This window comes from Arachis ipaensis, chromosome B8 (genome assembly GCF_059453495.1).
Source record: "Arachis ipaensis isolate K30076 ecotype BB chromosome B8, ASM5945349v1, whole genome shotgun sequence".
NCBI classification, from domain to species: Eukaryota; Viridiplantae; Streptophyta; class Magnoliopsida; order Fabales; family Fabaceae; genus Arachis; species Arachis ipaensis.
This window is the reverse complement of record NC_142443.1, coordinates 9,517,833-9,529,953: the sequence shown is the minus strand read 5'-3', so window position 1 is coordinate 9,529,953 and position 12,121 is coordinate 9,517,833.

Below are 12,121 nucleotides of genomic sequence, written 5' to 3'. Positions count from 1 at the left end.
TGCCCTTCGAGAACTCAAAACGAAACGAAAACAACTGCTTAATTTAATAGCTTATAGGGGCCCAACTCCGCTAATCCGGACATTCGCTAAGATTCCCTAACCAAAAGAGGGGGCACTCAAGACCTGGATACTCTAAAACAAGACCACCACTTCCCTTCCCGCAGAAGAGGAAGAACAAGAGTCTGGTTGCGCTTCGGGACGACTTCCCCTACCACTACTGTTAAATAGCGCCCTCTTCTCTTAGTATAGTAAGCTGGCGGGCTTCTCCCAAGAGAATGCCTTCACTCCACTCCCCCTTAAGACGCCTATGGAGAACTAAGGTACCATTAGGAGTATCCTTTCCGAAGGCAGGGGGAGCTCGAAAACAACAAACGCCACTATTAGTACTTCCTCAGAGCGATTGAACTAGCCTTTTGACTAAATAGATATGGGCATAGAGAGGGAATCCTGAACTACAGGAAAAAGGGAGAGCTACTTGCCAGCAGAAGTAAAGAAAGAAGCAAAAGCTTTCGCATGTAGTCACTCAAATCCCTTTTTTTTTACGTAAGTAAGCCTGCTGGCCTTGGGAAAGACTCCATCAAGGGTCTTTCAAACTCCACAAGACTCCTGCTCTCTCACTGGCTAGCTTCTTCCCTGGCCTACCATCCAAGGGCAAGGGAACTCCATAGCAGTTTCCAGAAGAAGAAATCTAAATCCTACTCCATATATGATATGGAAAACATGAATCAATCTATCTATTTAGACCCACCATAGAATCTGATATCAAGTCCTCCTTCCTTTCATGCTTCCTGCTGCCCTCTTGAGCGGATTAAAGCGAGGTTAGTTAAGGTTTGGCATATCTGGGCTTCCGCTGTCGCATATGTGCTGAGATGTGGCAAAGAAGGAATTTCAATTTCAAGAGGTGCGTCGAGAAGTTCCATACCTTCTTGATAGAGTCCATTGCCTTGCTTGTACTTACTTAAGTCACAAGATTGGCTTGGTGTTCAGTGTAACAAAAATACAGGATTTCATTCAAATCATCCCTGCTCCTCGAAGCCTTTCTTCGACGTCAGAGAGTTTGATCGAGAAACCAAGGAAATTCCTAATAGAATAGCGTAGGGAGACTAAAAAAGTAGCGAATCCGGTTTCGAAATGAGGCGGTCTTAGAAATGAAAAGATATCACTGTATGTAATGCGATTGAAGCTATTAGAGAATTCTACACCCATTTCTGGGTATTTTCTGCCACATCTCATACCCGTAGTACCGGGTCTTGACCACGTAATCAAAGGCTTTCAAAGGTCTCTGAAGTGGAATATTTTTTATGTGCAGGACCTTCAGCTTTCACACTTGAGCAAATTTTATCTATATAGCTAGCGACTTAGTAGGTCTAAGGCCTGCCCCCCCGCAATAAGTACTAGCGTATAGCATAACCAAATGGAAATGTGGCTGGGGAAAGGAGGAGTCGAGATAAAAGGCTTGTAGAAGGAATCAATGAGGCGAATTGAGCTAGGTTGCACTACTTTGAGGGGAAATCCCTTACTGAATGAATTTGGATCAGTGACAGTAGAAACTAAACAACCTTGAATGCTTTCTATGATATCCTCTTTCTGGCTAGCAAACGTGCTAATTGGTCTTCAGAGCTTATTCCGAGTTATCTAATAGCTTCACTTCGCTCCGCTTCGTTCGTTCCCCCGAATTCTGTAAGCTTGCTTGGTCTACCTGCTTTGTTCTGATTTCATTGTATTCCTCCGTATTCAGCATTCGCCGGTGTCACAAAAAGCAAAAGCATAATCAATTCGTTGAGGCGCCGTCAAAGCACCCTAACAAATACATTTGCCTATAGAAGAAAAGAAACTTACCCTATAAGGTTCCCTCTATAGCTAGTCTTCTCCGTTAGGATATACTATAACATTGCCCGCGCTAGGCATCTGATCCCGGTCTTAGACACGATCCTAATCCTAATGCTCTTGAGCAGGTTCCCCCACTCTGCTTCCTCGTTTTGCTTCTGGCAAAGCTTTGACTTTGCTTCTCTAGGCTGAGAACTCCCAAGGCCTCCTCGGTCTGAAGGAATGGAATTCCTATCGCTCTGACAGCAGCACCTCTTCTTTATTGTCTTGAAACTCCGCTCTCAACCCGAATTGTAGAACTCGGACATGATAGATTTATCATCTCAGGTTAATCAATTCAATGAGCAGCCGTTGACTCGGCTTTGTCCTCTTTTTCCTTTCCTTCCCGATGAGATCTGGTTCTCGAAGCGGGTGAAGACTCATCTGAGTCTACCTCGACAGGAACCCTCAAAGGCTGACTGGGTTTGTTTTGATTCCATCAAGCTTCTCGTTGGCTTTGTTGCATGCTTTCCAGAGCTTACTATTATATCTATAGCAGGTCAAGCCTTAGAGAGGAAAACCAATCATATCCAATTCTTTCTTCTTTCTATGAGTTCTTGACTTTAGAATCGGGCTAATCCCTCTTTCTTCTCTTTTTTAGAGACAAGGAAATGGAAAGACACGCCTACTTTGATGGGCTTACCCGACCGTTCGTTCTGGTCTAGGAACAGCTGAACTGAGTAATATTAGACTAGAAAAAAAGCCTTTCTTTATATTTAGATCCATTTCCCGAGACGCTTATAGTCAACTATCTGATGGTCTGAGAATCCATAAAGAAAGTATTTCTACTCCAGGACGCACGACACCTTTCCCAGCTCTAGGTGGTTCTAAACCACGTTAAGCTAGCAAGTTTTCTGTACCAGATCCATCACCGAGTACTGCATACTTGTGTCAAAAAGCTGACCTGGGTATATCTGCTCTGCACACCACCAAATTCAAATATGGTAAGTAAGTGCATACAAAGGCCAATAGGAGTAATATCCTAGCGGCTGTCCGACCCTAAAATAGACTTGAGAGTCCTTCTTCTTTACGAATGGGACCTCACAGAAATGAAAGGCTAGTGCTGAATTAACAACACTCGAAGCGAACGGCTGACCAAAACAAACCTTAAACACTTCGAAGAGAAATAATACTGGCCACCTATCGGTGGCAGATTTCAAATCGAAAGAGTAACAGGTTTGATTGCCAACTAGTCGATCAAGAGGTTTGTGCTGATTCCACCTTAGCTTAGTAAAAGCGAAGGTTCCATCCATGGGAATCCTCCTAAGCACTTGCATTAGCCAGTCATGGACCGGCTTCAGCAGCCTCTGATTGAGATTGACATAGTTACCCATGGCGAATATTCTCCTTTTGCCTCCTCCCTCAATAGTCTGACCGAGACGGCCAGTAACTGGTGGAATCCCATAGTCGAATGGTGATGGCAAGTAGGGATGGACTCGGCTAGTAAACCAGTCCAGATCCCATGCACTTAACAAGTCGTTAAACTTGTCATACACATATCGTACTGTGGGGGAGGCCACAAGGTACCCTGCGGCCATGACTCTCCATAAGTATGAGGCCCGACTAGAAAGAAATAAAAACTCGCTAGTTCATAAGCAAGAACTAATATTTCGGACCTGCTTCACGCTCTTGCCTAATCTTTGGACCCAACACCGTTGAGTCAATGGGTGCGTAGGTAAGGCCTTCCAGGTCGGATCCCAAGTCATACCTTGATACAGAGGTATGGTTGGGAGGAAGGGTGGGTAACGTTTGAGCAAGACTTTAAGGTTCTTCACAATCAAACCCACTTGCTCACACATTACCTCCAGATCAGACACAGGGGTAGTGATCGAGGTGAAAGTGGATTTATCCACTTTCTTAGCTAAGGCTATCACCTTAGACAATTAAAAGAAAGATAAATAAATAACACTTCACTAAAGGTAGCCCAAAACGTAATCACTAGTTGAAAAGAAAAAGAAGTTAGTACGGCCTTTCAAATAGAATCTAATAAGAAGTCCCGTGCCAAGCCCTAAGAAATGGGCAAAGAAAGGCACACAGAACGAATCCCGCGGAACAACCAAATGAAGAAAGCCATTTCTAATAGAGGTGCCTACGCGTCTTGATAGAGGGGCGATCATAGGTTCACCTAGACAAGAAGGTAGCAACGGAAAGCAAGGCAAAAGCTCAATCCAACATACCTTGCAGACTAAAAAAACAGGATGAGGGTTGGGTGGAACTGCCTTTCTTGAAGCAGTTCCCTGCCAATCGAAGACCTGAATGTAGCAGCTCCAACACTAGTAGAGGAGCGGGGACATCTCAAAGTAGCCTAGGGGCAAAAAAGTTTTGAAGGGAATTGCACAGAAATGCTAGACTCAGTCCAAGCACGAGAATGCCAATCAACTGTAATGGTAGCTCAACCAAGGACTCAGAAAGCACTTTTTCCAGCACTTGTGCCAACCAACCCAACAAAGCAAGCCCTTCTATTGGATACGAGATTGCAACCAGAGCCATCTTGATTCGAAGAGCTTAGGGAGAGCAAGCAAACGGAACTTCACATACAAAATTTATTGAGTAGCCAGAAGAAGTTCCTCAGAGGCTAGGGGTGAAAACTATTAAAGGTGTCTAATCGTATAAATAAAACTGACAAGAACTGGACTTATTTACCTCGGGGTTACTTTCCGAGGCGGTAAGGAAGCGTAGCAGCATCGGGGGAGTCCTATTAAACCTCTATTCCATCAGGCACACTAAAAGCTGGTCTTTAAGAAACCAACCTGAAAGTAGGAAACTTTCCTTGGGATTATATATCATCATAGGCCAGCCAGGAGAAAAACCGCTTTCTTTCCAAAGAGATTCATGAGTTCCAACTCTTCCGTATAGCCGTCTTGATGAGGGCAAGACTAAAATACGGAATAAGGAAAGCAATGGCATCGATTAGAAAGAACATTCTAGATGGAAAGATATGTCTTGTGACCGACCAGCCTTTCTTTTTTAAATATATGATCTTTTTTCCGCTGTCTTTTCAGGCCGGGAAGGGTATCCGCGGAAGATGAGCTAACGTAAAGGCCCTCGGCAGAGGAACGAGCTCTATTTACGTCATTCTAAGAGGCGCTTCAAGCCGAGTAGCGAAGATAGCAAAGTATAGATTGGATTGAGACAAGAACCTTCCGTTGTTAAAGACAGACTGGATTACCACACTCTGAAAGCCCGGGTTCCAGCTTAGCGCATTGAAGGAATAAAGAAATGGCACAGCTGAGTGCTAGAATCTTAGTCGATGGAAGTTATATTCACCAATTCACTAAATGAATATTCGTTCAATTTCAATCATAATAGTCAAACTCTTTGTTCTCATAACAGAGAACCGGCCCTTAGCCTTAGTTGGAAGCTAAACCAAAGCTAAGCTTGTAGTTCAATGACCAGTTGGTTCCTAAGCTCTCTCTTTATTGCTTATCTTCGAGGTAGGATTCCCTATATGGAATTCTTCTCTTTCTTTTCTGGGGACGGGACTCAGCTCCCTACTTCAGGTCTCTTCCATCTACCGTCAGGCCCATAACGGCGTTCCCTAGGTCACCAATCCCAGCAAGAGTGGATGTTGATAGGATAGAGATTAGGATAGAGATGCTGACATCCGGCTCTCTCCCAAATTGATTTTCTATACTTTTTTTCTATATATATAACTACATGTGGCTTGATTCAGGCTCTTTGTCTGATATGTGGGCAAGTACTCTCTGTGGGAGCTTCTAGCTCGTCTAGAGTGCCCCAGCCATATCCATAGAATGACGTATTCTCTAGATATTTACCACAACGAGAGCGAATCCTGCTATCGTAAAATAGCCTACAATCCCGGGGTTAGATGGCCTAAATTTTCTATTTTAAGAAAGGCATCCAAAAATGGGAGGTATAGATGAAAATCAGCGCAGTACACTCTACTTGGATTCAATGAGAAGGCTCGTGGGTCCCATATGATAATGCATGTATCTCAGTATAGCTACTCGAAGAGTGGAAACTGTCTACCAGTTCCTGAACTTGAAATCATTCAATGCCCTGCTTCTCTTTTGAGCGCATCCCCTATCTTGTGCCATTCACAGAGCGTTCAACATCCACTGGGTTGTGGAAGTCGATGGTGTGCGGATGAACAGCAGGGGAAGCGAGGGGAATGACATTTGAAGCTGCTTCTATCTATGTAAGCTAAGCCCCTGAATCTGTAATCCCAAAAACTGGAATCAGAAAAGGCCAACCAATACAACTTTCCGTGTTGGCACGAGCTATTCTTCCTTCTTTTCTCATGGAGAGAATCCTACTAGCCTTTCCATTCCCTCTCATGCTGAGGTATTTCATCTTGAATGGAATCTGTGACAAAGGCTAAAAGGCTCTTACCGTACTTTACCACAATTCCGTGGAATCCCACCCTCACCCTTTCTTTGTATCAGCTATATCCCCAGAATCTATTTAGATTAAAGAAAAAGCCCATCACCATCTTTCCAACCAACTCTCTTACTGAAGAGTACCGGGCATCTATCCTATAATCATCATCTACAGAATAGCAATCAAGAAAAATGAAAAGGCCTAAGAGATAGACTTCCATATAAAAAAGAAGTGGAAGAAAAGAATCTCGATTCCTTTCTTGTCTTTAAGATCCTCTAACTTAACTAGTCGAATTCAAAATAGGTTCATAAGTCAGCTGCACACTTTCTATATCCGATGGAAGAAAGAGGTCACACTCTACATCAGAGACCAGTTAGACACAGACCAGACCCCTTATTCCAGACAGCACTCAGTGTGCTTCTTTATGATTCAGCAAGATAAGGTAGCAGGAAGATTCCTCACTCCACAAATGAAATTCTTTCTCAGTCCAGAGCCCCTAGATTAACCGGGATCCAGTGCCCTATACGGGCCATTCCTGGAAGCTTTCTCTCCCAGTTCTTTTTCTAGTTAGCCGTTTTCCCAATCCTTTTTTTCTTTGTTTGGCTTTCCATAGGATATAGGATAGTAGCGGTCCAGGAGAAGCCGTTCAAGTGCTAAAATCCCTGGGGGGGGTATTACGAACCAGAAAAAGTTTTTGAACTTTAGCGGAAAAAGGAATTCCCTTTCATTCAAGTTCAAAGGCTACTTGCCTAACTCTTTTTTAAGTGGCATTCCACGATCAAGAGTTAGCTTAATTTGCCGAGCCTAAGGACTCTCCTGGATGTCAAATCCGTTGCGAAGGACTGCTTTATGTAATCGGATTGAATAGAAATATTGATCAGTTCCCGGAAAAAAGGATTTTCTTACCTTTGTCTTCAATAGCGAGATATAGCTTTCCTACTACGAGCTTTTTTCCCTTTCCCGGCCTCCCCGATTAGAGCGCAACGAAAAAAGTCTCTTACCTTCTAATCCGATTTGACTAGTGGCCCTCTTATCAACTAAGTGCTCGATCGAGTTCTTACGCTACCTACTCTACGATAACATTCAGTGATCCCAGCCGACCAACCTCAGCTAAGAGGGATTCTCCTTCATAGCAAGATAAGATCTATCCTTATAATGCGATCCACTAGGGCTAGGGCGACCCGCAAAGACAGATTCAAAGTCTCTTTTTTGGCCTCTGTAAATCAAAACAAAAGTCTAGAGCCCCTACTATCGAAAGTACTCCATAGCTGATTGCTCCCTAATGGTTAAGCTATCCCCATGGAATCGAAATTCTGCCTGCAACGTTAAGACCCGTGGAGTGCCTAAACCCGCTTTTAAAGCGGGAAGACGAGGCGGAAAGTAGCGAAGCGTCCGATTGTGCACGAGCGGATCTCTCCGAGAAGGCTATTTGCTCAAATCAAATCCAGAAAGCTCCTTCCTTTAGAACCTAGCATAGAGGTTCCGAGTTCGGCGAGTCTACACTATCAACGAGTGATTTGGAACATTTCTATACGCTAATTGCGAGATCACCGATAAGGTCTATTTCCAGCTGACCAGTAAAAGGTCTTGTCCTTATGTCTTCTCCTTCCATGGGGAGCTAACTATCTTTCCTCGAGATTCCTTTCGTCTATATGAGCTCGATGGCAGCCAGTTTCTATGCAACCTTTGGGAGTTCCTTCCTGGTGTAGCTTTAGTTCTTAGTGCCATTCTTTCGGTCCCAGTAACCATTACAGGAAGTGTCCTGAGTGCTAATGATTCTTTTCTTTTTTCCCCTTCAGGGCATCCTTTGTTGTTTTACAACAAAGTTCAAAAAGCCTCGACTTCGACTTGAGAAAACTCATGCGCTTGTCAATTAATTCTTGGTGTAATACTCACTCGTTTTTCTCTATCCCCCAGAGCCAAGCTTCGACCTAAGGCTGTTCCCTCTCCCAATCGGAGATGCGGACCAATAGATCCGTTTTGAGACAGAAATTTCTTTGTTTGGAGGTTTCATCTCTTTTCATATGCTCCAGGAGCTGAACGATCTGCCGCCGCTTTTGCGGAGAAGCCGTTTCCAGCTTAAGGTCGTCATAAAGCTCTTGGAGGACATGCCCTGGGGTCCTTCTGCCCCTAATTGTGTAGAAGACCTTTCGAATTAGGTCTTGTAACTCAATAGGATCGGGCGCACCCTCTCCTTCAGCAGGAATTGGTTGGTCCACTTCCCCCTGTGGTTGTTGACCATCGCCAGGGGCCGAGGAAGTTTCCCCCCGATTTAACCACTTTTCTATCCAGGAGCCACTCCACTCGGATGAGGTTGAGGGTTGTTCGGGAGCATCCACTCGGCGCCTTACCGAAGAAGGCCCGACGTCCTCTCGGGGATCAGAGCTTCTTTTTCTCGAAGCGGATTCGGCTTCCCCATGTTCCTGACCCTGACCTTCAGAATCAGACGACAGGTGGAGGTACTTTTTCCAACTCCCTGAGTCATTATTTCCCCCCGAATCTGACCCCGGGGCCATCATCCGAGGATCTACTCCCATTTCGGATGCTGCCACGGTAATGAGGACCCTTACCCCTAAACCAATGAGAAAGGCCAGTCCCCCTCTTAGGCCCACCTTCCGCAAGGCAAAAGATACGGCAAAGGGGAGGGCTCGCCCATGTAGAGCAATGTCTAGCCCAGAATTAGCCGGGACTATTCCAGTGAGTCCTCCTATGGTGAATAAAAAGATGAACCCTACAGCAGGTTTAAGGAACGTAATCACTCATAGCTAAAAGGCCCGGTGGCCTCAAGTCATAGGAAAAACATGTTTCTTTCCCGCCTAGACGGTCGTGTAGGCCGGCTTTACCAATAGGTACGTAAGCCACTAACCTACAGGTTAGGTTACTATGTGAACCAAAGGCCTTTCTTCATTCTATAGGGCTCTAGATACCATTAATGACTTGTTCGAACATCCAAAGGAAAGAATCGTTATCTTCTATTAGCAGAGATCTAAGTATTGAACTGCGCTATTCTATAATATTTGACATCGAATTCCTTTTCGAGAGCTAAGAAAGCAGGCTATGAAGCCGAAGGCCAGTTCCCCATTATTGGGACTTTTGGGAACAAGCAAGGGATTGAGCTGCGCGAAAGCCTACTTTAGAGAAAGGCTAACGAACAAGCAACGGCTTCTAAAGTAGGGGGCGCACTTGCGCGAAAGCCTACTTTAGAGAAAGGCTAACGACGCGCATCCGTTTTCTTGCTTTTTCAGTTAAGTAAAGACTGACTACGAGCTAACTAATCGAATGGAACTGTCTTTAATGAAAAGAAAAGCGGAGGCCCTTGCTAGCATTGTGCTTTGGAATCCATTCTTTATCAATGGCCCACCCTTTCTTTGAACCTTGTCAATGATCGAACTTAAAGATATGAACTGAGTGCCATTTGATGAGTAACTGAGAACAAGGGGGAGGGATATGGAAAGGATGAAGTAATGAAAGACGAAGTCATTGCTAGTAGTAACGACTTGTCACGATCCATTGGTTCATATAAAATCCATGTCCTAGGTGTATCAAAAAACATTCTTTTCGCTAAGCGTATATAATAAAATAGAGTGAAAGGTCCACCCCGAAAGGGGGTACTAACTAACAGCTGAGTCCTCTCCGAACCGCAGGAGATAGTTGCCCATCATACGGCTCACCAACTTCACTTGCCTCTATGGGAGACTCGCTCCGGGCAGGTTCGGATCACTTACAATACACGGCTCTACGAAGGAAGGGGTTGGTGGGTTAGGAACGTTTTTCAATATGATTCTTTTTCCGTATTTGTTCGATGAGAAATGCAAGACGAGAACCCATCTCTTTTCGACTGGGAAATGTTACTCCGTTTTGTCCACTTTCTCCATCCCTCTCTATCAAAATGATCAAAAAGGAAGGCGAGCTTGCTTCTTATTCTCGTGTTCGATCTCTTCCATCTCTGCCCCGCTCGTTGTCACCTATGTTGAAGAAAGGTTTGGAACCCTGTAGAGAATGAGGAGGGGCCGAGGATCTTCCTCTATACAGTGCTTCTCGGGGCTCCACTCCCCCCCTGAATAAGTAAGGCCCCGTTAGCCTGCTTTTATAGCAAAGCGAGGGGATAGGGAAAAAGGACGGAAGCCCCCTTCACTCTGCCAGGGACTGGACAGGGGTTAGCTCTGTAAATGTGTAGAGCCGAGTGTAGTGTGGTGTAGTAGTAGGCACTTCTAGGCCCCTTCCCGGCTACTGGACCACTCCAGTGCTTTGGATACTACGGACCCTCTGCCATCCATTGCAGCAGAGCCTTTTCATGAGCGGGGGGGGGCTTAGCGCAGTTCTTTGAATCAAACGTTGAATGAAAAAAATTCTTTCTTATATAAATCTAAATCGGATAGGATAGATGGATGGATCTATCTTTCTATTAATATATATGACTAGAAAAAAAGTCTTTCTATAGTTAAGTAGCGCAGCAAGAAGCCCCCAATCAAGGATTTGGCCAGGAAAGACTGCACTGCTTGGGGCCCAGGAAGCGAAGGGAATGAGCTCGGCTGCTTATCCTCCACACTTATTTTTCTCCGTGCCTGTTTCGCATGCGCTTCGCGCGCCATTGGCGCTTTGCTCTCCTCTTATTCTTCATTGGACGGTTCGGATGGACTTCGCCGTTCTTTCCCAACTAAAATGGAAAAGGCTGTATCACATCGAGATGTCGATTCGTTTTCCGCCCCCAATGAGATGGGGCATTTGTAACCCCCTATTTTGACCTTTGTTTGGACCCTTCATCTTTCTGAATGGAGGCCCGGCTCGCGTCGTTCCAACAACCGGCGGGGAGCACCTCAGTATACGATCGCGCGCAGTAACTGGGAGTCCTTTTACACCTAAGGCCAACTTCAATTCACCAAACCAAGGTTCATCTCGTGTAGTGATTGTGGACTCGTACAAGGATATTGAGTAGACGGTTGATGTATCAGACTCTACCCTATCTTTCGTAGCATGCATTCCCATCGGTGTCGCAACTGATTCGGTAAGCTACGTGTCCGGTGCCAGGTCATCGAAAGGGACTTCGGTCCCCCAAACTTACTTACTTACTCGTGGCAACCTTCCGGCCGCCCAACAACCTATAACGCTAGTCACTACTCCCACTGGGGCTAGGAAGTAAGCCCCACAACCCAAAGCGGCGAAGAACAAATAGAATTTGCTATAAAAGCCGGCTAACGGGGGTATTCCTGCGTATGAGAACATAGTAATGGAGAAGGTAATAGCCGAAATAGGATTCGTTTTGGCTATAGCGCCCAAATCCGCTATATATTTTACACGGGTTTGCCGTAATGCTAAAACTATGGCGAATGCATCTATCGTCATTAATGCATAAATTAAGATACCAATTAGTAGTGATTGAATTCCTTCTATGGTTCCACATGAGAAACCAGTACGAATATAACCTACATGTCCAATTGAACTATGAGCTAGAGGTCTTTTGACTTTCGTTTGGGCCATGGCGGCCAGTGCTCCTAAAATCATAGAAGCAATGCTGCAGAAACAGAAGATTTGTTGCAATGTAGCTCCATAGGAACCATAAATAGAAACACGTGAAATATTAGCAAAAATAGAAATTTTAGGCGCAATAGAAAGGAATGCTGTAACCGGGATGGGTGAACCCTCATAGATATCAGGTGCCCACATATATAGAGTCAAAAGGGAGGGATATGGAGTCCGAAGGGGAGGGGTTTTCTTCGGGGCTCGAGAGATGGGGCCCCAACAGTTTTGAATTCGCCGCAGGGGAATTCACACGAAAGGGAACGAAGATTTCTCGACGAAAAAAAGTGCTCTCTGAACCGAACGTGAAAGTGGTTTTCCATCAGACGGCTGTTCCCGTAACCCCACTCTCCACTTGGATTATATATCCAAAAAGGTCCGCTCTTGGCCATTCCAC